General features: G+C 37.7%; 1 long non-coding RNA gene and 1 other non-coding gene across 5 annotated transcripts; one reads left to right on the top strand and one right to left on the bottom strand.

Moving 5' to 3' along the window:
• The first annotated feature begins 141 nt into the window (after positions 1-141).
• LOC143434809 (uncharacterized) lies at positions 142-7798 on the top strand. 4 transcript variants are annotated; one of them, XR_013104578.1, is made up of 4 exons: positions 2074-2100; positions 2324-2479; positions 5792-5915; positions 7279-7798. It is a non-coding gene; the product is annotated as an uncharacterized LOC143434809 (long non-coding RNA). The 4 variants fall into 4 exon arrangements; XR_013104577.1 differs by having other exon boundaries at positions 5792-5940; XR_013104579.1 differs by lacking the exons at positions 2324-2479; positions 5792-5915; positions 7279-7798 and adding exons at positions 142-270; positions 374-426 and having other exon boundaries at positions 2015-2091.
• A 16255-nt stretch (positions 7799-24053) lies between these two features.
• Positions 24054-24160, bottom strand: LOC117722801 (U6 spliceosomal RNA). Its single transcript, XR_004608572.1, has one exon. It is a non-coding gene; the product is annotated as a U6 spliceosomal RNA (small nuclear RNA).
• Between the last annotated feature and the right edge of the window lie 2522 nt (positions 24161-26682).

Below are 26682 nucleotides of genomic sequence, written 5' to 3'. Positions count from 1 at the left end.
GACTCCTGTGTGTGTCTGTGTGAGACGGGGAGAAAGGCTGGTTTCTTTCCTGGCTCCACCCTTAGGCAGGTGACAGCGCCCTAAGGCCGTACTAGTCTCCGCCTCCCGGCCCTCCCCATCAGGCACTTCTCGGCCACTGCAGCTACCCAGACACTCCTGGAGCTCCGGGTCCTAGGCACCTCGAGATGTCCGCGCTGCTCTGTGCCACACCGGTAGCCCCAAGCGGCAACCCTAATGCTCTGTGTTGGAGTAAGACCGGGTCTCCACCAGGTGAGAGAACAGGGCAACAATATTTTGGATGCGAGGGCTGCACTTTCAGGGATCTCTGAGCAGCGCTTTTTTTTTTTTTTTTTTTTTTTTTTCCTGCGCCCAGGGACCGGGAAGTGGCAGAGACTGTGGGAGCCTGTGGACCAGCGTCCCCCCTGGGTAGGTGTATGAAAGCTTCAAACACAGTTGCATCAGGAGACCTTTCAGGAAGACTTGCTGCTGCTTTCTGCTTTGCTGCTAATTTGCAGCAAAAATCCTATGCTCCCAGAATCAGGCTGCGGTCAGGTGTACCACTTTGAATTCCATGAACACCATAATAGTACTTTCACCTGCGAACCTTCCTAGAAACAAATCTTTCCTCATCACCCACATTCACAAGGCAACATAGCCTTCCTTTTGGTTTTAGTTTCTCCAAACTGAAGGAATGACAAAACTTTGAAAACGCATCCATGACATTCTCTGGCAGCCTATTGCTAGCCTATAGTTAAAAATGATCATTATGTAAATAATATGTATATATGAAACAAAAGAAAACTGATTGAAGATATTGATACAATGGTACGATTGACATTAATTCCATTCTATTTATTTCCCATCTCACTGATCATCAGAACATATTTATTTTCCTGTATGCATCAGAACGTATTTATTTATTTAAACTCTGTTGGGAGTCTGGAGGAAGGCACTCGATAGGACTAGCTGGCAAATACCCGAAACATTGTGTTGTTCACATCCCAAACGGGAAGCAATCCCTAAGAATGAATACACAGAGTCCTGCATAAGACTATGATAAATTCTCTCTTATGAAATCTTTTTTTGACTGTACATTCTGTACTTAAGTGGGTTGAGTGACTGAGATGTAAGCTGGTTCCATGACTTTGAAGAGTTAAGAACTAGTCTGGATTGCCCCTGGACCTGGAAGAGCAGAGATAAGGGCTGCTGTGTTCACTGTTATTGGCCTTTAAATGAGTGTAATTTCACACACTGAAGAATCTGTGCCCCAAGGAGAACCAAAACCCCTCCAAAGGCAACACACTGACAATACCTGTAGGGAACTGGAACTTAGTTTTCTCACTATCTCATTACCTGTCTTTTAATTACCTCAGCTATATGTAATGGTTAGATTATTACCTAGCCATTCTCAATGATCAAAACAAATACTTAGCCCAGAGTGTTGGCTCATGTCCTTAGACCTAGTACTTGAGATACAGACGGCCGCAGATGTCTTTTCCGTTCAAGGGCACCATGGTCTACAATGGTGAGTTCAAGAACAGCTAGAACTACGTAGAGAGAGCTTGTCTCAAAACCAAAACGTCCATGCTTCTCTGATATGAGGTTTTGAGCACAAGAAGTTCTGAATACATCAGATTCTGGGTGAATTAGCTATGGTATGCAATCCTCTTAGCCCTCTTCCAAAAGAACTGGATTTAAGGTAAACATGAGTATAAATAGATATCATCATATTTTCTGTAAAGTATGAAGTATTCCAGAAGCTGGATTTGATGTGATGTGGTTACCTTTGTTGTACATCTAAATAAACGAGTAGAGTAGTAGAAACAGGACACATGAAATCTGCGAACGTAACATAAATCTAAGGTGGCTTCTTTCTCACAGTGTTAGCAGTGGACTTTTGTTCAAAGATTAGCAAAAGTGATGTTTGTTCATCCTGAACACACATTGATGTTACTAAAAGTATTACTAACATCATGTTCCTTTTTTTCCCAATATTTTTGTATTGCAATGACAGATGAAAAGAGACTGGCATGTTCAATAGAGAGGAAATATGCTTTCTGTTCAGGTGCCTGGTCATGTCTTCCTCACGTTTAAAGAACAGTAAGACATTATAGAGTATTTTGCCTATATGTATGTATGTATGGTTGTGTGTATATGTATATATGCATGTATATATGTATGTGTGTATGCATGTATATATGCATGTTTGTGTGTCCATGTATGTGTGTCTAGCACTGGGTATTAAAGTCAAGACTTTGTGAATTTTAGGCTAGCATCTACTAATGAGCTACATTCACAGACTTAAATTTTTATTTTTGCACAGGGTCACTTCACATTTTCCAAGTTGGCCTCAAACTTGAAATCATTCTCCTTTGGCCTCCAGAGTTTCTGGGATTCTAGACATGTTCTACTCTCCCAGCTCCATGGAACCTTACACTGACTAAATACGACGACAGAGGAAACAGCCTCAGGGCTCATAGTATGTTTCATTTCTTTCCTCCATTTATGTATTTCATACAGTGTATGATTGAGAATTATGAGCAAAAGATTAGTGCTCATCAGTATTATTTCAGTACCATAATTGCACACAGATATAGTTCTATTAGAAAGAAATGCAACTGTGACTTTTAAAATGTTTTCTTGTTTTCAGGACTTACCATTTAGTACTGAGTAAACATTTGGTTTGCTCTCTCTGGAGAAGACTGTTTCTCCTGCTCTCAGCATTCCTTAGTTGCCTGTAGTTCTTTGTGTAGATTCAAGGCCTTGTGGGTGTTCCCCTATCCACATTGGTATGTCTATTGTTGTCCATATTCAGCTGCTGTTTAGACAGTATTGTTTGTGAGACTTTATATGTCTAGCCTCAGACATGACTAGGAGACAGTCTCATAACAAGCTCCCTGATCCTCTGGTTCTTAAAATCACTCCAACTCCTCTTCGTTTAAATTCCCCGAGCCCGAGTTGCAGAACTTGTTGTATAGGTTTAATACTGTGATTCCACAGAGACATATAACTATAATTTTTAAAATGTTTTCTCGTTGAAGGGTCTCTGTGTGTAAACAATTAAATAAAAAGCAGCCTTGAATTTGAAAGACAGTGAGAAGGGTTACATGGGAGAGATGGGAGGGAGGAAAGAGAAGGAGGAAATGATGTAATTATATTTTAATATCAAAAATAAATAATGAAAATTTTTCTTTAGTTTTGAAAATTTCAAATACATACATAGAGAATGAAATACGACCATATCTACTCCTTCTTTCCCTTTCAGCACAGCCATCATATCCCTCTCCGAAGTCTGTCTTTTGTCTTTTTCTGTAACCCACTAAGTCTATTAATGCTACCCACTGGATCATGGGACACCTCCCTGTGACTGCATCCTTAAAAAGACATGATTTCCCTCTCCCAGCAATTATCAACCATCAATTGCTACTCAGAAGTGACCCTGGGATCTTGGCTGGCTTGATCCTGCAGAGCTCTCATAGGTCAGCTGACAAGAGTTCATGCATGTGATCAACATGGCCTGCCCGTAAAATGGCAATTTATAGTACTCCTTCCCATTCTTTCTGCCTATAGGTCTGTGATATTTCCTGATCCATGATGCAGAGTTATAGGGAGGAATTAATACAGGTGTCCCATTTAGGGCTAAGCATCCAGTCTCTTGTTCTCCAGTCTGACCAGTTATTGAATCTCTCCAGTGACTGCTGCCCACTGCAAAAAGCTCTGACCCAAGTTTTCAGATAGATCAGAACTGTGGGTATAAACATTCATATTTAAAAGGCAATTTGACAGCATGTCTGTTTAGCAGTCCAACAGACTTTAACAATAGCAGACTTTACCCCAGGGTTTATGAACTTCCAGCTGTGGGCTTTTGACTTGGATTAGATTAAGGTTTCTCCCTAATCTCTACCCTTCAAAGCAATTAAGAATATTGAAAATGACTCCACTGATGAAAGAGAGAGGAGGTGAATGGTATAACTAAACTCATTACATGAATTTGACTGAACAAAATAATGAATTCTATACTAAAGGAAATAAAATGGTACCATTAAATGGTACCATAAACCCATCAGAAAGTTTTTCTGTTTGTTTTTTAATAAATCTATGAAATATTTTTGTTCAATGTAGATATCTCAGTCCCTATTTTTAAATTTCAAATTTATATATTTTACATATATATAAATTCCTAATATATATTTATATCAAATCAAATAGTTAATAATCTAGATGATTGGATATGTTCAAATACTGACTTTAGAAAGGAGGTTGTTCTTTGAATAGTGATTTGAAAGGAAAGCTATTCAGAGTCTGCTTAGTGTCAGAGGAATTGAGAGAAATAGACTCACAAAGAGAGATAAGACACAGAGATGAAATAGATGATAACTGGTGATAGATAAATACGTAGATACTTAGGTGGATGATAGATAGATACATAGATACACACATACATAGATGATAGATAGATGAAAGAGAGAGAGAGAGAGAGAGGAGAGAGAGAGAGAGAGAGAGAGAGAGAGAGAGAGAGAGAGAGAGAATAAATCTATATGTCACACACTTTACCAACAGGTTTAAAATTTTGCCTGCTTACATTGTAGAAATACAAAGAAGAAATGAAATGGTCAGGGATGCATCATAGTAAGGATGGGAGGCCGATAGTACATAGAGTTTTAAAGTTCAAGTGTTAACAAAATTATTCTGTGGAAGTATCTTATCTGATAGGTATTGCAGGACTTTGCAGGACTTGTTTTTCAGAGTCCCAGTCCAAAACTCAACAGCTTGATGATAAGAGTTAAGTGACTGATGGTTCAATATCTTTCTGTAATATATACTTCTAGTTTCTATTTCTCTTCCCTGAGCTAGCACCTCAGAGGTGAGGGCATGAGAAAGACAACAGATTATGCCATAGGTTGGGCATTGTCTTCAAGAGCTAAGATTCCTAAGAAATAGGCAGAAAGTAACCAGGACTTTGTGCTTTGGGTTGAAAAATATGCATGTAAAAGAATACACTGATATTTTTCTATGGGTCTTGGAATTAGCACAAGTATATTATGAATATAAAATAATTGTGGGATTAATGTGAAGGAATATTTCACCAATACCACAATATTTTGGAATTTATTATCTGTATATTGAAAAAGAACTGTTTATTCATTACAATTCTTGCATCCTTTGCAGTAGACTTAGAAACACCTTTTTTTCCCAGAAAAGAAATCAAGACTACAATACCCTTTTAGATACTTTTTGTTGTTGTTGTTGTTTTGTTTTCTCGAGACAGGGTTTCTCTGTGTAGCCCTGGCTGTCCTGGATCTCACTCTGTAGGCCAGGCTGGCCTCGAACTCAGAAATCCACCTGCCTCTGCCTCCCAAGTGCTGGGATTAAAGGCGGGCGCCACCACTGCCTGGCTAGATACTTTTGAAGAGAAAATATTGAACACACACAATCCTATAAAGCTTGTGTTTTCCCATTACTTAATTCTTATAGGGGTATCAATTCTCTTAAGTACATATTTACATAAACACAAAACATAAATACACTCAAACTCAGTAAACAAGGTATTCACTGACTCTGAAGAGTATGCTCAGAGGATTGACAGGCAGTTTAAGTTTTTATGGGGGCAAAGGTATGCATAATTAGACAATCTGTGGTGTCACCCATCACCATTGTTTAGGCTCCAGGATCTCAGGCATCCTGGTCTGACAAGTAGGCAGGACTATGCATGTTCTCATTCCTGGAGTCTTTATTCCCTCCTCTGGCTGGTATTAGCCTTTAGACTAACCCCCTACCACACCTCCTGCAGCAAGAAATGGACAGGGACAGAGAAATCCCTCTTCATCCAAGACCATTGTTTCGACCACCTGATATCTAAAGGGAAGCACAATCTTCATTCCTGTATAATTGCACTATCTTGGAAAAAATAAGAGGTAAAAACAAACAAACAAACAAATGGTAAGCTTTATGTGTAAAAAAATCCTTAATAAAACATGTTTTTTCTAATGTGTTTTAGGGTAGTTAGTGAACAGGCAAGCATAAAATCCTGCGTTTCAAAACGTTTTAAACTAATAGGTACTACAGTTAAAATTATTTACTTGCCATCTTTTGACTTTGTACTCTTGGCCTTGTCATTCCATCTCTTTTGGTTTTCTCATTTGTAAAATGCAACCAGTAATGGCTATACCATAAAACAATATTGTTATAGTTAAATCAGTTAATGGCCTTAGCAGAGTGTGAGACACATGAGAGGGTTCCATCCACTTAGTAATACATTCATAACATACGGACTAAGCATTTCTACTTGAAAACTTTTTGCTAATTGCTCAGTATAAAACTTAGAACAAGGGCTGGAGAGATGACTCAGCAGTTCTGCCAGAGGTCCTGAGTTCAATTCCCAGCAACCACATGGTGGCTCACAACAACCTGTAATGGGATCCAATGCACTCTTCTAGTGTGTCTGAAGACAGCTTCAGTGTACTTATATAAGTAAAAAAATAAGTAAATATTTAAAAAAACATAGGACAAATAGATAAGTCATTGACATTCAGAAGCTCACTTTTTAATGGACAAAATATAAGAATCATAAAAGCAAAAGTAATTGAAGGTAATATGTATGGGTGGAAATCATGTGCAAACAATATGTGCAGAAGATAATTTGAATGATAATCTACCTAGATAAGCCTGGCAATTGCTTGAGTAGGGATGATCAAAGAAAGCCTCTTGGTAGAATATTATCTAAGTGGAAATTTAATGGGGGAAAAACTCTGCAATAAGTTCAGTTACATAAATAAAAGGAAATAATAGCTGAAACAAGTATTTGTAAGCTGCTTCAAGTTATTAATCCATGGTGATTTGGAATTGGTACTAGCAACACATGCTCTGTTTGTCTTATTATTTTGTAGTTCCTGTATGCCAGGTTAATTCTTCCAAAATAACCCCTGACTTTCTTGCTTTCTCTAATTTTACTCAAACAAGAAGTGTAAGGGTCCATGATTTGCTAAAGAATGATAACGTGGATTCAAATAGTATGTAAAAACAAAGAGTGTGTTTTATTCTGGAGAAGTCCAGCATGTTTGGGTTTACCATCTACCAAGATGGAGGCACTCCAGTTAGCTCACAGGTCCAATTTAAAGCACATTAGGGGAATTCTGGGGAATGGGTAGATGACATTTTTTAAAAATCTATTGGCTTTATCTCTAGTGACATTCTAGTACTTTTGTTGGGGTAGTCTGGAAACTATTGCTGGAGAAGTCTGGAAACTGTGGCTGACCCATTGTCCTTGCTTCCTACCAGGTGGTGGGGCAGCTTCTGATGGCAGGGCAGTTTCTGACTGGCTCTGGAGTTTTTTCAGTAACAGAATTGCCTAGTTCTGGAAACGGAAATTTAGGCCTAGCCTCCTGAACCGCCAACTTGAAGCCTTTTCTGGAACCAGCCTGTCTCAGAGGAAAATGGAGAAGGACACTTTCTGGAAGTTATACATCACATCTGCAGGCATCCCAAAAGCCACACTCCATTTACATCTGCTTGAAGAAAGATCAGAAATTATTGTTTGAAATCCATGCAATCAAGAGGATCGATCACTAAAAATGCAAAAATTAGATACTAAGGAGAAACAGACTAAATTGTATATGAAATACAGTTATCAATGATGACAGCGTAGAAGGGAAGAGAAGCTGTCTCAGTGATGAGGATTGAGAGTGTGCTGCTGTCTGTCTAGGCAGCTTCCCTCTGGCAGAGCTGTACATATTTCTACTTGAGATGCAGTGTCTTAGTGTGTCTTAGTGTTCAGAGAATAAAGTAGATTGGCCTTTGAGTTACATGGGTTTTGAAAATTTTGTTTGTCAAAGATATTTTAATGAGAAGAAAGATAAATTTTCTCCCTGCTTTATCACACTTAGGAGTACATTGCAGTAGGCATATGCTGTAAGGTGTTCCTGTAAATTTTTACGATTTTTGTCCTAGGCTTATTTTGTATTGAGTTACCCTGATGATGCTACTTCAGGGTGCTTCAGCTTTTTTTTTTTTTTTTTTAAATCTTGGAAGCACCTGAAGTGACAGAGTAACATATAAAACCTTGCACACAGCAACATGGAGATGCATGCCTTTTATCCCAGCATTGGGGGGGGGGGGGGGGGAGAGGACAGAGGTAGGTGGCTCAGTGTGAGTTTGAAACCAACATGGTCTACACAGTGAATTTCAGGCTTCCGAGGTCTTTACAGTTAGACTACACCCAACAAATCGTGACAAACCACAAATTAATGCAAAACAAAACAAAAAATTTGCACTTAGAGAAGTTTTGAGAAAAACAGCTTTGTACTGAACAAAATACTTCTGTTATATGATATATTTGCATCTCTTCCCCCAATAGTTAAGATATATTATTAGGTCCTAAGTCAGGTTTTAATTCAAACTATGTTTATGAGATTACTCATAAAGAAGTAGAATGAATTTTTTTTTCTCATTGAAAATGTCATCCTTACAGAGGGCATACAAGAACAAAGAGTTACTTAGACATGAAGAGCTTCTTAGATATTGTCCCTTCTTACTCCATAATCTTTGACAATAGCAGTTCTTGCAGAGTAGTGTCAAGTGTGAAAACAAGATCATGTAAACTGGCCGGGCGGTGGTGGCACACGCCTTTAATCCCAGCACTCGGGAGGCAGAGGCAGGCAGATTTCTGAGTTCGAGGCTAGTCTACAGAGTGAGTTCCAGGACAGCCAGGACTACACAGAGAAACCCTGTCTCGAAAAACCAAAAAAAAAAAAAAAAAAAAAAAATCATGTAAACATGTAAACAATACAAAGACGGTGGAGGTGCACGCAACTCTGTATCCCAGCACTTGGTGGGTGGAGGTAGGAGGCTTGGGAGATCAAGATCATCCTCTGATACATAGTAAGTTTGAGGACCACTCGTATTATATAACATCTTGCTTCAAAAAATATAGAGAATGGGAAAGACATAGGCTGGAGGAGTGAGAGAGAGTGACAGAGAGCTATAGAGAAAGAGAGAGAATATGCAGGTGGCACTGGCTCATGTATTAAAATTATTATGTGCAATAATCAGTGCATATTATTTAGTTACATAAAGAAAGGTATAAAGAACCAAGAAGATATTCTTAGTATTTTTTAAGGGTATTTTTAGTTTTCCTTGTTTGTTTTTTAAAATGTTATCTCTCTCTTTCAAAGGAAAATGGCTTCTGCCCTGCTCAGTGTTGCTCACCTCATTAGGCAGGCACACCAAGCCAGAAACTCTAGGATAACCTTGACTACTCATCTCCCCTATCTTATGTGTGATAGTTGCTTTTATGATTCAACTTGACTGTACCATAGGATGCTCAGATCACTCTGGATAAGTACCTTTCTGCTGGGTCTGTGTTTCTACACAATGTTAACATTTAAATCAGTGGGCTGAGTGAATTGGACTGTCCTTTCCAATGTAGGTGCACATTTATAAACCCCAGCCTTCTGTAACCAAGGGTATTCTCTTGGGGACTGTCTTCAGACTTCAATGGAACACCAAATATCTGACTCTCCACCAGCCACCCAATTAATGTTTGGACTTGTTAGCCTCTATAGTGAATGAGGTCATTTCTTAGATCATATTTTACTTATATATTCCACCTTCCCACACCACTTTGGTTTCCTCTTTCAACAGACTAATACATCATATTAATTCATTAACAAGTATGTTTTATTCTGATCTCCAAATATATCTAGCAGTTATCTATTTTGTTCTGTTTCTACTGCCATTACATTCTAAAAGTCACAAATCTCTCTCTAAATGACTATAATAGCTTCTGCTACAACTAAATATAGAAAGTTTGGAAACGTTATAATTGTAAAAGACTTGGTTTTCATATTTTTGCTAGTGGGATACGATGAAAGCTTTAAGACTTGGGGCCAATGGAGATTATACATGGTTAGGATGAGACTACTGCTTCTCCTCACAGAGAAGTGAAGACATTTTACACTCTCTCTCTTATGAGCACTTGTCCCAGCACAAGTTCATAGGCAGTGAGGACATTCAATGAGGGACTGACATCTCCAAAACTGTGAAATAAACATTGCTTGTCATAATATAATCATCTCTAACATTTTGTCAAAGTGACAGATAATTGACTAGCACAGATTTCTTTGGGTATCCCAAAGATCTACAATTTATTTTTGAGATAACATTCAAAATTACTCTTTAAAATTGTTTTATTATATTATTAATAAATTGTGCTTGGGGGCTGGACAGATGGCTCAGCAGTTAAAAGCACTGACTGCTCTCCCAAAAGTCCTCGGTTCACTTCCCAGCAACCACATGGTTGCTCACAACCATCTGTAAGGGGATCCAATGCTGCCTTCTGGTGTGTCTGAGGAGAGTAACAGTACACTCATATATGTAAAATAAGTAAAGCTTATAAAAATAAAAAAGGAAGAAATTGTGTGTATATGCGTTTACACATGTGTGTGTATGTAATATGCCATGGTGTGTATGTGGAAGTCAAGGATAGTTTAGGGGAGTGACTTCTTTCCTCCCACTGTGGATTCATTACAAGTTAAAATTAATAACAATAGTGGAGAAATATTATAGACATAATCTTTGAAATACTGATGATCTGGATTGTTGAGAAAGGTTCAATGTAAGGTAGATGGAGTTCTTATCATATACCTACATAACCTAATGCATCATAAGGAATTATTACATTTATCTAAGATGTGTTCTGACAGTTCCTTTTTTCGCTATTTTAACCAGACTATGTGACAGAAATAACTTGAAAGAAGTAAGATTTACTATGCTCCAGGATTTCAACCCTTCAGAGCTAGAAAGACAGAGTAGGACAGTACCTCAGTGTCAGCAGATGTGTGTCCTACTATGGCAGAGATCTGGAGGTTGAATATATATTCTGGCACCAGGCTGAGTATGTCCTCTGAAGATTAATCCTGCAGCCTTCCTCCCATACACAGGCTCCTTTATCATTATAAATAATAACTTGTTTAATAAAATAATAGCCCTTGTTTTATACCCACATAAACAAGCAACAGATCGAAATAAAGGCAAAGGTCTTATGGGAAAATGACCATCAGTAATATGGAAATAATCAAGCCACTGGGTAAAATGTAGATGAGGAAAAAGATGATTGTTAGTGAATAATCTGAAAGCATATAACATCATTTTCCTCATCTACATTTTACCCAGTGGCTTGATTATTTCCTTTATCAAATGACTCCAAAGACTTCATAATGATGGCACATTGTTCTACACAATTATTTCTATTTTTTAACATGTTAAATATATTGCTGGAAGTTATATGATTAAATTAAAAAGCTGAGATTTAAATCTTGATGATAGAGGTAGGGTCTGGAGTCTTGGTCATTGCATGATAATGTGTTCTCAATGGTTGTTGTATGTCTGCTAATGGAATTGTTCTGAGTCAAGATAATCTTTTACAAAGTAATGCAACTAACTGACAAACTTAAAAAAAAATGTACTCCTTAAATCAAATCCAATCAAACAGAACACATCTATGTTTTTTAATGATCTATTTTATTTTTTTGGAGGGGGGGGAGTCTGTTTGCACATTTTCACATGTATTTGGGTTCCTGCAAAGACCAGAAGAATGGATTGGATCTTCTGAAGCTGCAGCCACAGGTGGCTGGAAACCCACAAATGTAGGTGCTGGGAACTGAATTCCAGTCCTCTGCAAGAACAATAGACTCTTTTAACACTGAGCCATCTCTCCAGTTCCTAAAACAATGGTGCTGAGGGGAACACTTGTTACTGGAGTCCCAGTTGATAATACAAAGTAATTTCATTTAATTAGGAATTTTTCTCAGTTACTGGGCAGTGCTTCCATAAGTTCAGTTTCAGCTTAACTAGCAACAAAGACAATGTATATTAATTTCTGTGTTGAGTTTGAGAGATTTCAGAACTGATCAATGAAAAGTTATGGAGCAAGTTTTGTTTGGACAACATCATAATAGTTTGTTATAATAGAAATTCTTTACACATGTCATTATCAATGGCTACAGTTCTTGATGGGATGAGTAAAGATAGGGGTATTACCCAAAAAGGAAGAAGGAAAATGTAGCATACAAAGTGAAGAGTCATAGAAGGTTGCTACATATTATTTGATGTCCCTTACCAGCCCAGCCAGAAGTTAAATCAGATAGCTGCAAAAGGTAGCAACTCTCTGGGGCTCCTTATAGCTATACCATTCATCTATAGCTAGTATCTATTGGGTCCAATTTTTTCCTGGAAGGAAATTACAAAAGCTGTAAATGCCCAAAAATATATTTATTGAGTCAATGTTACAAACAATTGGGTATGTAAGCTTTTCATAAGAAGCACCAGTAGGCTCTTGAGCTCACAAGTTGTAGGCTGGTGGAAAGAAAAAAAAAAAAAAAAACATAGGACTGGAGATGCAGAAAAAAAAAATGGTAAAATGTACTTATCTAGCCTGCACAGATCTAGATATGACTTCCAACACCACCTGAATTTGACATAATGACGCCTTCCAGAAATAACAGCTCATTGTAGGACAGTGGTTTTTAAGCTTTCTAAGGCTGTGATCTTTAATACAAGTCCTCATGTGGTGATTCCCCCCAATCACAAAATGATTTTCATTGTTACTTCATGACTGTAATTTTGCTACTGTTATGAATCATAATGTAAATATATGTTTTCTGATGGTCTTGGGCGACCCCTGTGAATGGGTTGAGGGGACATGACCCACAGGTTGTAAATCATTGTTCTATCTTTAGGATAGCCACAGTTATGTGACACCCTGTCTTAGGAGGGGGAATCTAGGAAAAAGAAAAAGGGTGAAATGAAAGAAAGGAGAAAAGGAAGTAACTTGGGACGGGGTGGGCATCTTTGGTTTTGTTGTGTAACAATTCACATGACAGTAATATAATTCAGTGGCCAGGAACCAGTATGATATCTCAACAAGGAAGGCATTGTTGGGCAAGTCTGGCTACCTGACTTCTAGCTACCTGGAACCCACACAAAAGTAGAAGGAGAGAGCCCATTCCTCAAAGTTGACCTCTGACTTCACATATACCTCCCTAGACCATGTAAATCAATAATAAATGAAAATTAGAAAAAAAATTCACCGATCAAAGAACAACAGTTTACCTCTTAGAATCTCTAGGCCAGGATAAAATCACAACTTTCTGTTCTTTGGCAGGTAAATACTAAAATTCAAAGAAGTGTTTGTTTAAGCTGATGAGAATTTCAAAAGTCTTTGAGAAGACTGGCTGGCTGCCATGGATTGGGACAGTGTTTGCTGTCCTGGGCACTTCCAGGAGGAAGTTGAGTTATCTGTTGGTAAAAATGACCCAACCTTTTCATTTATATATTTGAATATCCACTTGCTGCTGGCTGAAAATGGCTGGTCCACTGAAAAACATAACTCCTAAGTGAAATACACAGTTTCACTTCAGGCAGCAATGAGGGAACACGAGGTGGAAGAGGTGGAATTGTGAATCTGTATGCCAAAGGTGTTCAAAGAAGAATGTCAAGGAGGAAGTCTCATAAAGGGGCTAGAGGAATTTTGGACTTGCTATAAATATCTATGCTAAGCTATATTTTGGCATCTGTGGACACTACAGAGAGAAAACAACTTTTTCTTTAAATTTTGACATGTTAATAAACATTAGATTAAAAAGCAATCCCAGCAGTGCTCCGTCCCCACTGATAGCATGGAGAGTGTTTACTTCAGTGCACAGCCTTTCAGAAGCTCAGGGTTAAAAGAAAGGCCAACATATTGCAATTGTGCCATCCAAACTATTATAGACACTGGAGCAAGGAAATAAAATCTGAACGATGGCATATCTTTACAATGATCAGAATTTGAAACTTTAAAAGAACCACAAAATGTGGGTGGGGAAGAACAGTCTATACAATAGTGGATGAGCACTTTGTTTATGGTAATTCTACTGCAAGAATTACAAGCTTGCTGTTTGTTAGTTCATTGGAATGAAAATTATAATACAATGCATTTTTCTTTTTATATTAGAGACAAAGAAGGAGAAAAATGATCTCAGCCATATTTTACCAGAGGCATTTTTAGTGTCCGTTTCTAAAGTAGTATATACTGGGTTTTATTATGTTTTTCTGTAATTGTTTTCTTTGGGAAAAAATTTCTTTGCTACTACTAAAGCTTTTAAAAGTAAAAAAAAAAAAACTATTAGGGAAAAGAGTTATAGAAAATAGAATAAGTTTGTTATTGTTGAACTAAACAAACTATAGTGTCGACGAAAATTGACAGAAAAAAATAAATACTGAAAAGTGTTCAATATAATAGAAGCTTTTTTTATGTTTTACATGTAACCACATAGCCACATAAAGAGCATGGACTTATATGTACTTTGGAAAAAGAATAGACTAAAGAATAAAATACTCTGCCCCCTGATGATCATAGTATGTTTTAGACATGAAGACAAAATGAGCTATACTTGGCAGAACTAAAGAAGCAGGTAGTAAGAGTTGGGCTCTTGATCCAGGACTGAGAGAAGAAACAAACTTCGATGAGGCAATCGTTTCAAAAACCTTTAATAAAAACAAACATAAGGTGTTTTATCAGAAGGATTCATTCTTTTAATAAACCTTATATTAAAAGGATTGATTTTGTGTGGCTAATATACTGTTTCTACACAGAAAAGGTAAGCCCCGACATGACCTTTAATCCTTTATTTGTTCAGTGACATATTAACAAAAAAATTTCCTTCTCCTCACCACATAGTTTCTATTAAACAGGATTTTTTTCCTTTTCAGTAAAACCTGCATGACCTCATGATCCTTTTATGTGACCATGTTTTAGAAAAGAAAATATAATTATGATAGACACTGCTGGTTGCTTACTACTTCATGTTTGTGTTCATAAATCAATCACTGTTAGCTTTCCATAATAGCTCAAGCAGTATCCACACTAAAATATTACCTGTCTAATGGTCTGTGGTTAGGAATGCCCGAGGATGATGTGAGGGTATTCTGCTTGTAATATCATTCTCCCCATTGATTGTCACCTGGCTGGCTAGGGAGTTTGTCCCTTTTCTCCCTCACAGCTCCATGTGTGCCCACCCCCAAAGCTGGGAGGCTGGGGAAGAGGATAGGAGTCCCTAATTAGAGAAAGAGCATGGCTATTCCTGGTTGTCAACTTGACTATATCTGGAACGAACTACAATCCAGAATTGGAGTGCTCACCTCTGATCCAGACTTGAAGCTGGAAGACACAAGTTTCTGACCTGCATCTTGACATGGAGATCTTGAGGCATAGTGGCCATGAAAAGCTTAGGCCCAAGCAAGGTATTACATGCCTTTAGTCCCAGGAGACTGAGGCAAGGAGATCTCTGAGTTCAAGGTCAGCCTGGGACAAAGTAAATTCCAGATCCAGGTGTGGCGGTACACACCTTTGATCTGGGCCACACCTTCTCCCCAGAAGGACATTGGAAGAAGGAAGATTCTTCTTTACCTGCTTGCACTTACTTGTCAGCACATTTGCTGGAACCTATTTCTACAGAAGGCCAGCTGAAACAGCTAGCCTCATGGGACTGAGCAACTATTAGAATCTTGGCCTTCCCATTCACAGATGACCATTGTTGGGTTAGTTGAAATACAGGCTGACTGTAAATCATCACAATAAATTTATTATAGGGAGATATTCCATAAGTTCTGTGCCTCTAGAGAACCCTAATAACAGATCGATTTTCAGTCAAGGGTATACAAGGAGCTGTTCTCCTCTGCTAGAACCTTCAAACAAGCTCAGAAAGAACGCCCAAGGAACAGCTCTGGACACTGTCACTTGATGGGGAATTTGACATGTGGCCTTTCATGGTTGCTACATCTCCCCCTGCTATTATTATTTTTTCTTGTCACATATAAAGATGGAAGACATCTGGTGATCTACCTTATGGCTAGGACAAATAGATCATAATATTGAGGATGGTAGACTAGAAGGATAGAAGAGATCCATATCCTTGTATCAATTCAAAACCATCTATGCAATACTTTCTACTTGTGAGAGTCAAAGAACCCTCACCTTTCGGTTTGCAGTGTTTCAGTTATAATGGCTATTCTCTGACCTTCTCCTTTGATAGTAATTTATAGCCTAGACATCTTTATAAGAAAATGGATATCCAGTTATGTTCCCATCTGGTATGGATCACATATTTTCAGCACCTCAAAGAGTAACCTATATGTATTTACTGATTGTTCAAACATAAATAGCTACTGTTCACAAATGTTTATAGAGACTGACACTCTAAAGCTGTTTTTACCTCTTCAGAAGTGTTGGGAGGTTTCAGGAACCTTGTGCTTGATTTCTGGCTCATCATGGATATGCCTTCCACTTTTCAAGTTAGGTGATTTTTCATCTCAATTCTACTCTGGAGAATAAGTTAGTAACTAATTTAAAAATTCTTGAATTGGCCATCAAAGTTTCATTTTGCTTTTTATCTTATTGCAGCTCTTGTTTAAAGTACCTGGAATAATTGTTTTTCTACACTATTGAATTTCAAACTTTTCAATATCCTCTATTCTAAACAAAGGCTGTGCTGTCAGAAAACTACATTTGACACTGTGTAGTTGTTAATCTAAAGAATAGGAATCCTCTCAGAGTATTATGTGTGTGATGGAAGACTGGTGGGGATGATATGGAAAGGTTGAGACTCCTGTCTTCACCCACTTAGTGCTTGTCTTGGTTACTGTTTGTTCTTTCATCTTTGTGCTCTTAAGACTGATATGTTAACCACTTTCACGTTCATTGGCATAGTCTGTTAGCCCAGATACTCTTACTGTTTAACTCTTAAGTTAATTTTCTGTGACAGTTAAACTGCTTTCCAACTTTAGGAACTCACTTGTTTCTTTTTTCTTTTTTTTTAATAGGTAGTTTTTGCCTTTCATTGATGCTTATTTTTGATAATCTTCCCCTACTTCAGTTCCTTGTTTATGACTATTTTTATGTTTTGATTTGCTTAATACCATATTAAACTTCCTCATAAAGTTTCAAGGAGCTGCTTGTGTGTTGATCACATCTCCAGTATATTTCTACTATGATTTAGATTTAGTTTGCAGTTTTCCATTAAGGGAAAATAGGTTGAGAGCTACTGTCCTCACTGTTGGTGTGGGAAAGGAATGTGGAGTCTTTAAAAGATGTCCTGACTTTAATTAAGCAGATCTTTGAAGATGCTCTCTCAGAAGAAGCATTTTATGGATAGATGTATACATGATCTCACAGTACATTTGAAGTTCAGGAAACTCATGTCTAAGCTATATTCCACCTTTGTATTCGTTAAGTTTCTAGAATGTTTGCTTAGTAGACCTCTAATGGGCTTATCCATTACTGCAATCTTCTAGATAGCCAAGGAAAAGCAGAGTATTAAGAAGGTCCCATCTCCACCCTCTTAGTGATTATTTTGATTTTCTTTTGTCTCATTGGCTCCATCATTATCTGTATAGACCAGCAGGTCATTCTTCAGTGGCAGGGTCCTGAGAGAGAATACCAGGAGATCAGAAGATAGAACATAACAGATTATGGAAGACAGAAGATAAAAATGTTTATGAGACTAGGAGGTCTTGTACAAATTCTGTCTTATGCAAAGTATGTTCCTGTTTTCAGAGGAGCTGTGTTTCTTTCCTATACATCAGGTTCTTGTTCCCAAGTCTCTGGCCCAAAGCTATTTTGGGTTCTACAAAGCATGTTCCTGGTTTTGAGAATGAGCTAGGTTTCTTCATACACCTGGGCCTCAGGGAAAGCCTCATTTGAATAGTCCTTCTCTCCCCAGTCATCTAGATTTCTCTCTTCATTTTCTGGAGGAATATGCCATTTGTTGCTGCCCCAACCATTATCACACAACTTACTGTTTGTGCTATAATGCTCACCAAAGCTAGGGGACAGTGCCTGTGAATGTAGAGAGGTCCATGGGTTTTTTTGGTTGTTGTTTTTCTTTTTGTTTTTTTTTTTTTTTTTTCAGTCAGTTTTTTTCTATACTGCAGAAGTTCTCCTGGGATTCTCAGTGTGCCTAACTTGGATGCTACACAGTGGTCTGGGAGGGAACATGGACCCAAGTCTTGGATAGATTTCCAGAAACTTCTACCATGCTTGAAGAGATTCAGATTGTCTTTCATATATTCAATTTCTCTGCTTTTGGTCAGATCCTAATTATAAGTGGCCCTTGTGAACAGTTTTACCTGTTTTTTGTTTTTTTTTTCTGCTACATCTCGATTGCCAATTTCATAACTCTCCCAACTTTGTTTTTATACATATCATACTCCTAAATTAGTAGCTCATAATTAGAAGAACTTCCATGACTTATAGTTCTCAGTATATTTTCATTTTAATATACTCTTTTAAAAATGTATGCATTATTGGGAAATGTACTTCTATGTCATATGCTATCATAAATTATTTTGGGAAAGAAATAGAATATAATTTACACAAAATTATGTATCTATTTGGAAATTGTTATTATAATGTATAAAATAGTCTAATGTTTTAGACTATAAGAACAGCTATTTTGATTTTTTTTCACAGAATTCACACTGTTTTTATTGACTAGCACAGAAAGTGTCATGTGTGGAATGATTGGGATATGTTACAGAAATCTTTTTTTTTTAATATATTTTTTTATTAGATCTTTCATTTACACTTCAGATGCCATCCCCTTTCCCCATTACCCCCCTTAGAAAACCCCTATCCCATGCCCCCTTTTCCTTTTTGCATTTATACATTTTTTTTAAAAATGTTAATCATAGGCTTTATAAGTTTGGTATTGTTCAATCAGAGGTGTAACCCACTACCCAACCTAGATATATCTACTATCTTTGACTGGTGGAGATTCATGAACATCTGCTTCCCTGTCTCCCCCCTCTATCTCTCTTTCATCACCTAGCTTCTCCTCTCCTTCTTCTTCTCCTCTTCTTACTCCTTTTCTTCCTCTCAGTACTCCTCCCACCTTAGCTCCTCCTACACATCACCCTTCCTGTTAAAAAAAAACTTTTCTCTCAAAATACAATTAGAGCATAATTATGCCTATTTGTACCAGTGAGGTACAAGATAGTCCTAATACCCAGTCCATCCTTTTGTTGACTAACCAGCACCTCTGTCATCTATCCTAACTAAAACACTTAGTTCTGAACCTGACTTTTTCCTTGGCTTTAGGATGAATGTCAGCTGATGACCATACACTCAGATCTTTTCTCTCAAAGTAAATAGCTATAAGTTTTCAACCCCATCAGAAATCCAGAATGACTGAGTTGACTATAATTGTGGGAAGCACAAAGCATAGCTTCTAAAACTTAGCCAATTTATAGAGACCTCTGAACACCTGGACACTCGCTCTACTTCAAAACGTTGGAGCATCTGTTCTTCTGCCTTCTGGCCCAGGATCATCTGACAGACCTTAGTGCTGCAGAATTATTAAGGGCTGATTACTCTGTCTAGGCAGATATAATCAGTCGACTATTCTGCAAGTGTGTCCTTTTCTGGACAGTAATTTGTCTGTAGAAGGAAAGTGGCAATTCTTGCCTAGTGGCTGTCTCACCACAACTGGTGTAACTCCAAGGATGCTCAATTTCTTCTTAGAATTTAACATAGGAAGCTGTCCGGAGCAGACAGGTCTCTAATGAAAATGAACATTAATACTGAAATGTTTGTCATGTCAATTCTAAGGATTTCTGATGTTTTGAAAACCAGCTATCCATGTAAGGTAATCTGGACTGTTGCCTGTTAACTCCACTCAGCTATTTCTAAATAAAACATAGAGAACACCCTTATAATAAACTCCAAGTCATGAATTTGCTATAGTCCCTTAACTCACAGGCTGACCATCTCAAATCAGTTAAAAAAGTTGAAGAAGGACTGGGTCTAAGCTTTGTATTCCTAAGTGTGTTATACTGGTACAATGCCTATGAGAGTAACAATATTCATCTCACTCTTATATCACTAAGAAGCTCATGCCAAAGAAAACCTTAAAATTTGTAAACAAAGTAAATTGGTGCCATTTAAGAATTTATATCTTCATCTTGATATTAATTATACAGATTTCTACTAATAGGTTATGGCTATGCAATAAACCCTAGCTAATCCTCTCTATTCCGACAAAACCACTACTTTTCCCTAGAGAGACAGCCCAACATTTACCACCTTAGTCCCCATGCCCAGGGAATGGGGCACTGACTCATCATTAGCTTCTTCAAGCTGATTATGGGCGTTGAGATATTAGAAGAGGAGTGGGTGGGGGGGAGCAAATTGACAGTCCTCTGATGCTGTGTCTTTGCTGCCTCCAGAAGGAATTCACAGACCTCAGAGGTTTGAGCAGGTCTGCCCAGCTTGCTTGTTGAGTAGATACACCAAGGCTGATCATTCTGCAATATACAATTCTCAAAACAAATTTTAGTATCTAGATAGTTTTTTTTTTTTTTAGAAGAGGGCTGACATTTTATTAAGAATGTTGGTTCTAACCGCTTTTCTATTTTTCCCCTCTTTTATTGGATATAATATTTACATTTCAAATTTTATCCCCTTACCATATTTCCCCCACCACCCAGGAACCCCTTATCCCATCCCCCCTCCTCCTGCCTCTATGAAGGTGTTTACCCACCTACCCCCAGCCTCCCTCCCCACCCTCAGATCCCCCCCCCTCAGTGCTCAGCCTTCAGGGTACTAATTATCTTGTCTCCCACCTATGCCCAACAGGGCCATCCTCCCCTACATATACAGCTGGAGTCATGTGTCTCTCCCTATGTGCTCCTAGGCTGGTGGATTAGACCCTGGGGAGCTCTGGCTGGTTGGTATTGTTGCTTTCCTCACAGGGCCACCAGCCCTTACGGTTCACGGTTCCTTCAATTTACTCTCTAACTCCTCCATTGGGAACTTTGATCAGATTAATGGATAGCTGTGGGTATCTGTCTCTGGGTATGTCCGACTCTGAGAGACCTCTAAGGAGACAGCCTTATCCGGCTGCTGTTAGCTTTCCCATCCTGACATCCCTATCAGCGTCTATTTTTGGTGACTGCCTATGGAATGAATACCCAGACCCAATGGTCTCCCTACAACCCCCCCTTCAGATTCTGACCCACACTTTGTCTCCATATTTGCTCCCTTGGTTATTTAGTTACTCCTCCTAAGAAAGACCTAGGCATCCTCACTTGTTCTTTCTTCTTCATGAGCTTCATGTCGTCTGGTAGTTGAATCTTTGTTGTTTCAAATTTTTTGGGCTAATCTCCGCTTATCAGTGAGTAAATACCATGTGTGTTCTTTTGTGATTGGGTTACCTCACTCAGGATGATATTTTCTAGTTCCATCCATTTACCTAAGAATTTCTCGAATTCATTATTTTTAATAGCTGAGTAATATTCCATTGTGTAAATGTACCACATTTTTTGTATCCATTCCTCTGTTGAAGGGCATCTGAGTTCTTTCCAGCTTCTGGCTATTATAAATAGGGCTGCTATGAACATAGTGGAGCATATGTCTTTGTTATTTGTTGGGGCATTTTCTGGGTATATACCCAGAAGTGGTATAGCTGGGTCCTCAGGTAGTGCTATGTCCAATTTTCTGAGGAACCGCCAGACTGACTTCCAAAGTGGTTGTACCAGCTTGCAACCCCACCAACAATGCAGGAGTGTTCCTCTTTCTTCACATCCTTGCCAGCATCTACTATCACCTGAGTTTTTGATCTTAGCCATTCTGACTGGTGTGAGATGGTATCTCAGTGTTGTTTTGATTTGCATTTCCCTGATGACTAAGGATGTTGAGCATTTCTTAAGGTGCTTCTGGGCCATTCGAGTTTCCTCAGTTGAGAATTCTTTGTTTAGCTCTGTACCCCATTTTTTAATGGGGTTATTTTGTTGTTTGGCGTCTAATTTCTTGAGTTCTTTGTAAATATTCGATATTAGCCCCCTATCAGATGTAGGATTGGTAATGATCTTTTCCCAATCTGTTGGTTGCCGTTTTGTCTTGTTGACAGTGTCCTTTGCCTTACAGAAGCTTTGCAATTTGATGAGGTCCCATTTGTCGATTCTTGATCTTAGAGCATAAGCCATTGGTGTTCCGTTCAGGAACTTTTCTCCTGTGCCTTGGTATTCGAGGGTCTTCCCCAACTTCTCTTCTAATATTTTCAGTGTACCTGGCTTTATGTGAAGGTCCTTTATCCACTTGGAGTTGAGCTTTGTGCAAGGGGATAAGAATGGATTAATTTGCATTCTTCTACATGTTGACCTCCAGTTGAGCCAGCACCACTTGTTGAAAATGCTGTCCTTTTTCCACTGGATGGATTTAGCTCCCTTGTCAAAGATCAAGTGGCCATAGGTATGCGGGTTCATTTCTGGGTCTTCAATTCTGTTCCATTGATCGTCCTTTCTGTCTCTGTACCAATACCAAGCAGTTTTTATCACTACTGCTCTGTAGTACAGTTTGAGGTCCGGAATGGTGATTCCCCCAGAGGTCCTTTTATTGTTGAGAATAGTTCTCGCTATCCTAGGTTTTTTGTTATTCCAAATGAATTTGTAAATTGCTCTTTCTATCTCTATGAAGAATTGATTTGGAATTTTGATGGGTATTGCATTGAATCTATAGATTGCTTTTGGCAGGATAGCCATTTTTACTAAATTAATCCTGCCAATCCAGGAGCATGGGAGATCTTTCCATCTTCTGAGATCTTCTTCAATTTCTTTCTTCAGAGACTTGAAGTTCTTGTCATACAGATCTTTCACTTGCTTTGTTAGATTCACTCCAAGATAATTTATTTTATTCATGGCTATTGTGAAGGGTGTCATTTCCCTGATTTCTTTCTCTGCCTGTTTATCCTTTGAGTAGAGGAAGGCTACTGATTTGTTTGAGTTGATTTTATATCCAGCCACATTGCTAAAGTTGTTTATCAGGTTTAGGAGTTCTCTGGTGGAAGTTTTAGGTTCACTTAAGTATACTATCATATCATCTGCAAATAGTGAAATTTTGACTTCTTCCTTTCCTATCTGTATCCCTTTGACTTCCTTTTGTTGTCTAATTGCTCTAGCTAAGACTTCCAGTACTATATTGAATAGGTAAGGTGAGAGTGGGCAGCCTTGCCTAGTCCCTGATCTTAGTGGGATTGCTTCAAGTTTCTTTCCATTTAGTTTGATGTTGGCTACTGGCTTGCTGTATATTGCTTTTACTATGTTTAGATATGGGCCTTGTATTCCTGATCTTTCCAAGACTTTTAACATGAAGGGATGTTGAATTTTGTCAAATGCTTTCTCAGCATCTAGTGAGATGACCATGTGGTTTTTCTCTCTGAGTTTATTTATGTAGTGGATTACATTGATGGATTTCCGAATATTGAACCATCCCTGCATTCCTGGGATAAAGCCTACTTGATCTTGATGGATAATTGTTTTGATGTGTTGTTGGATTCGGTTTGCGAGAATTTTATTGAGTATTTTTGCATCAATATTCATAAGAGAGATTGGTCTGTAGTTCTCTTTCTTTGTTGGGTCTTTCTGTGGTTTAGGTATGAGTGTAATGGTAGCTTCATAGAATGAATTGGGTAGTGTTCCTTCTGTTTCTATTCAATGGAATAACTTGAAGAGGATTGGTATTAGGTCTTCCTTGAAGGTCTGAAAGAATTCTGCACTGAAACCATTTGGCCCAGGACATTTTTTGGTGGGAAGATTTTTAATGACTGTGTCTATTTCTTTAGGTGTTATGGGACTGTTTAGGTGGTTTATCTGCTCCTCGTTTAACTTTGGTACCTGGTATCTATCTAGAAAATTGTCCATTTCCTCCAGATTTTCCAATTTTGTTGAGTATAGGCCTTTGTAGTAGGATCTGATAATTTTTTTAATTTCCTCTGTTTCTGTTGTTATATCTCCCTTTTCAGTTCTGATTTTATTAATTTGAGTGCTGTCTCTGCGCCCTTTGGTTAGTCTGGCTAAGGGTTTGTCTATCTTGTTGATTTTCTCAAAAAACCAGCTCCTGGTTTTGTTGATATTTTGTATAGTTCTTTTTGTTTCGACTTGGTTGATTTCAGCCCTGAGTTTGATTATTTCCTGCCGTCTACTCCTCTTGGGTATACTAGCTTCTTTTTGTTCTAATGCTTTCAAAAAATATGGAACGCTTCACAAATTTGCGTGTAATCCTTGCGCAGGGGCCATGCTAATCTTCTCTGTATCGTTTCAATTTTAGTATATGTGCTGCCGAAGCGAGCACAGCTATTTTGATTCTTATTTGTAATTGATTTTATTTTATAAATAATGATTGTGTATATAGGATATAATGCTGATTTTTATGTATGTATAAAACTCTGGATGTTATATTGGTTGATATTATTTTAAGTCAACAAATACTCATATCACAATATGTGAAAACTTGCAGTATTGAAGTTTTTTTTTTAAAAAATACTGTTGCCATCAGTCTAGATAGGTCTTTGGGATGAACTTATTTTTATACTATTCTTTGAAGGAAACCTGTGGAAAGAGTATCTTTCATATTTTATGGATGCATCACCTGGCAATGAGTATGGATCCTCAACTCATACATAAGAAGCCGGATACAACCACATACACATACAAAACCAGCACTAGCAGTGGGTGTCAGGGAATGAGAGTACAGAGGCTCTAAAGCTTGCTGGCCAGTTTGTGTTGTCAAATCATTGGGATCCAAGTTTAGTGAGAAAATCTACCTCAAAAAGTGAGACAGAAAACAAGAGATGAAGACACTTGACATTGATATCTTGCTTCTGGATTTACACGTGCAAACAGAGGCAACACCCTTACCCCTCAACATACATACAACAAACAATGATTTACAAGTAAACAATAAAATTATCCCAGATAAGAAATTGATACATGTATATTTTTCAAATGCTTATTAAGTTTGAAAACAACACTACAACAAAGTTGAATTCATTTCACAAGAAGATTATTCTAGAAGCAACTGCAGGAAACAAAGATGGACTAACAGTAACTAATGAAGGATTCCCCAGCAAAGATGGACTAAAAAGGAAAGTGCCAAGGCAAAGGGTCTGGAGCGAGGAGAAGAGGACAACCGTAGCCATGTATCCTGATGCTAATCTTAAGAATATTTTTTCAGAAGCAGTTTATGACATTATTTGTAGTTACAATGTGTCGACCAATATTACTTATGAACGATAATCACAAATTTATGATTAATGTTACCATTATTCTCTTCAGGTATCAAAAAAGATCAACAGATGATTGTATGACTTCATTCTTCTCATTATATTTATATAATATATAATACATAATTTATATATATAATTGTAGCTTTTAGGCTGTAAATAAGTGACCTTCAATAGCTGTATTGAAACTTTTACCTTTCTATATGGAGCATTAAATACTGTCAATTAGACTGGGATGACTGTATTTTAAAATTTATTTTTTAATAATACTATATTTCACACTGTGCTTTTCTGAAAATTTTGAGTTATAAGGTATGCAACAGTGTAAAAGGTACAGACCAATTCTATAAGTTTCTAATATAATAATAGAAATTGGACATATATATGCTATATATATGTATATATGCATATATATATGTATATATCACATTGATGGTGCAGGAAAAGACAAGCAGAGAAAGGCTGTTGTTGAGGTATGGCAATAAATACAGAAGAGATGATCCCCATTGTAGTGTTTTGAATGAGAAATGCACCCCATAAGCTCATGTATTTTCAACATTTGTTTCCAATTGCTGGCACTGCTTAGAGATGTTATACAGCATTTACAAGGTGGGGACTTGCTGAAGAAACTATGCCACTGGGGTGGGATTCAAGGATTTATAGTCTTATTCCATTTTTTTTTTTTTTTTTTTTAGTTTTCTGCTTCTTGTGTGTTGAGAAATTATAACAGGTCAGCTTTGTGCTCTTGCTAGTGTGGCCATTATTCTCACCATTATAGACTCTGGGTTCATGGAACTGTAAGCCAAAATAAAATTTTTCTCAAGTTGCCTTTAGTCATAATATTTTATTACAGTAACAATAAAGTAATGAGTATACATGTAACAGTATATTCTAACACCAGTGCTAAGTCAGAATGTTCCCCAAAATCCTATTTTGAAAGAACTGGAGGATGGTGATGATGGGGCCCATATACTATAGCTAAGGGTTGTCATGACTCACTGGATGCTCTCTGTAGGTCATGGACTATATTAAAATAATTTTTCGCCAAATGCAAGATGTAACTGTTTAGACTGAGAACTATACAACAGTAGGTTACCTATAAAGACTGGCTCACCTAAAATGATGGTGTCAGACTTTAAAAATTCTGGGTTTTTTGCTTGTTTGTTTTACTTGGAATTCTTTGCTTGCTCCTTCCTTCCTTCCTTCCTTCCTTCCTTCCTTCCTTCCTTCCTTTCTTTTCTTTTCTTTTCTTTCTTTGTTTCTTTGTTTGTTTGTTTGTTTCTTTCTTTCTTTTTCATTCTTTCTTTCTCTTTTTGACAGGGTCTCACTCGAGGATGTCCTGTAGCTCATTATATAGAAGAGGCTGCCCTATAATTCATAAAGATTTGCCTGACTTATTTTCTTAAATGCTATAATTAAAGGGATATAGCACCAAACACAGCAAAAACCATTGAGCTTTTCAGATATGGGTAGATCACACATTTCTAGTGATATAGTTTGATTTAGGAAAAACTTTCTATACACAGGAGGCTCGCTATTTTCCTGTTTTATGAAAGCTTAGGAAAAATGATGATGTCACTTCAGAAAAAAC

The sequence above is a fragment of the Arvicanthis niloticus genome, chromosome 17 (genome assembly GCF_011762505.2).
Source record: "Arvicanthis niloticus isolate mArvNil1 chromosome 17, mArvNil1.pat.X, whole genome shotgun sequence".
Lineage (NCBI taxonomy): Eukaryota > Metazoa > Chordata > Mammalia > Rodentia > Muridae > Arvicanthis > Arvicanthis niloticus.
The sequence above is the reverse complement of the archived record's forward strand: the minus strand, read 5'-3'. Positions and strand labels throughout refer to the sequence as shown.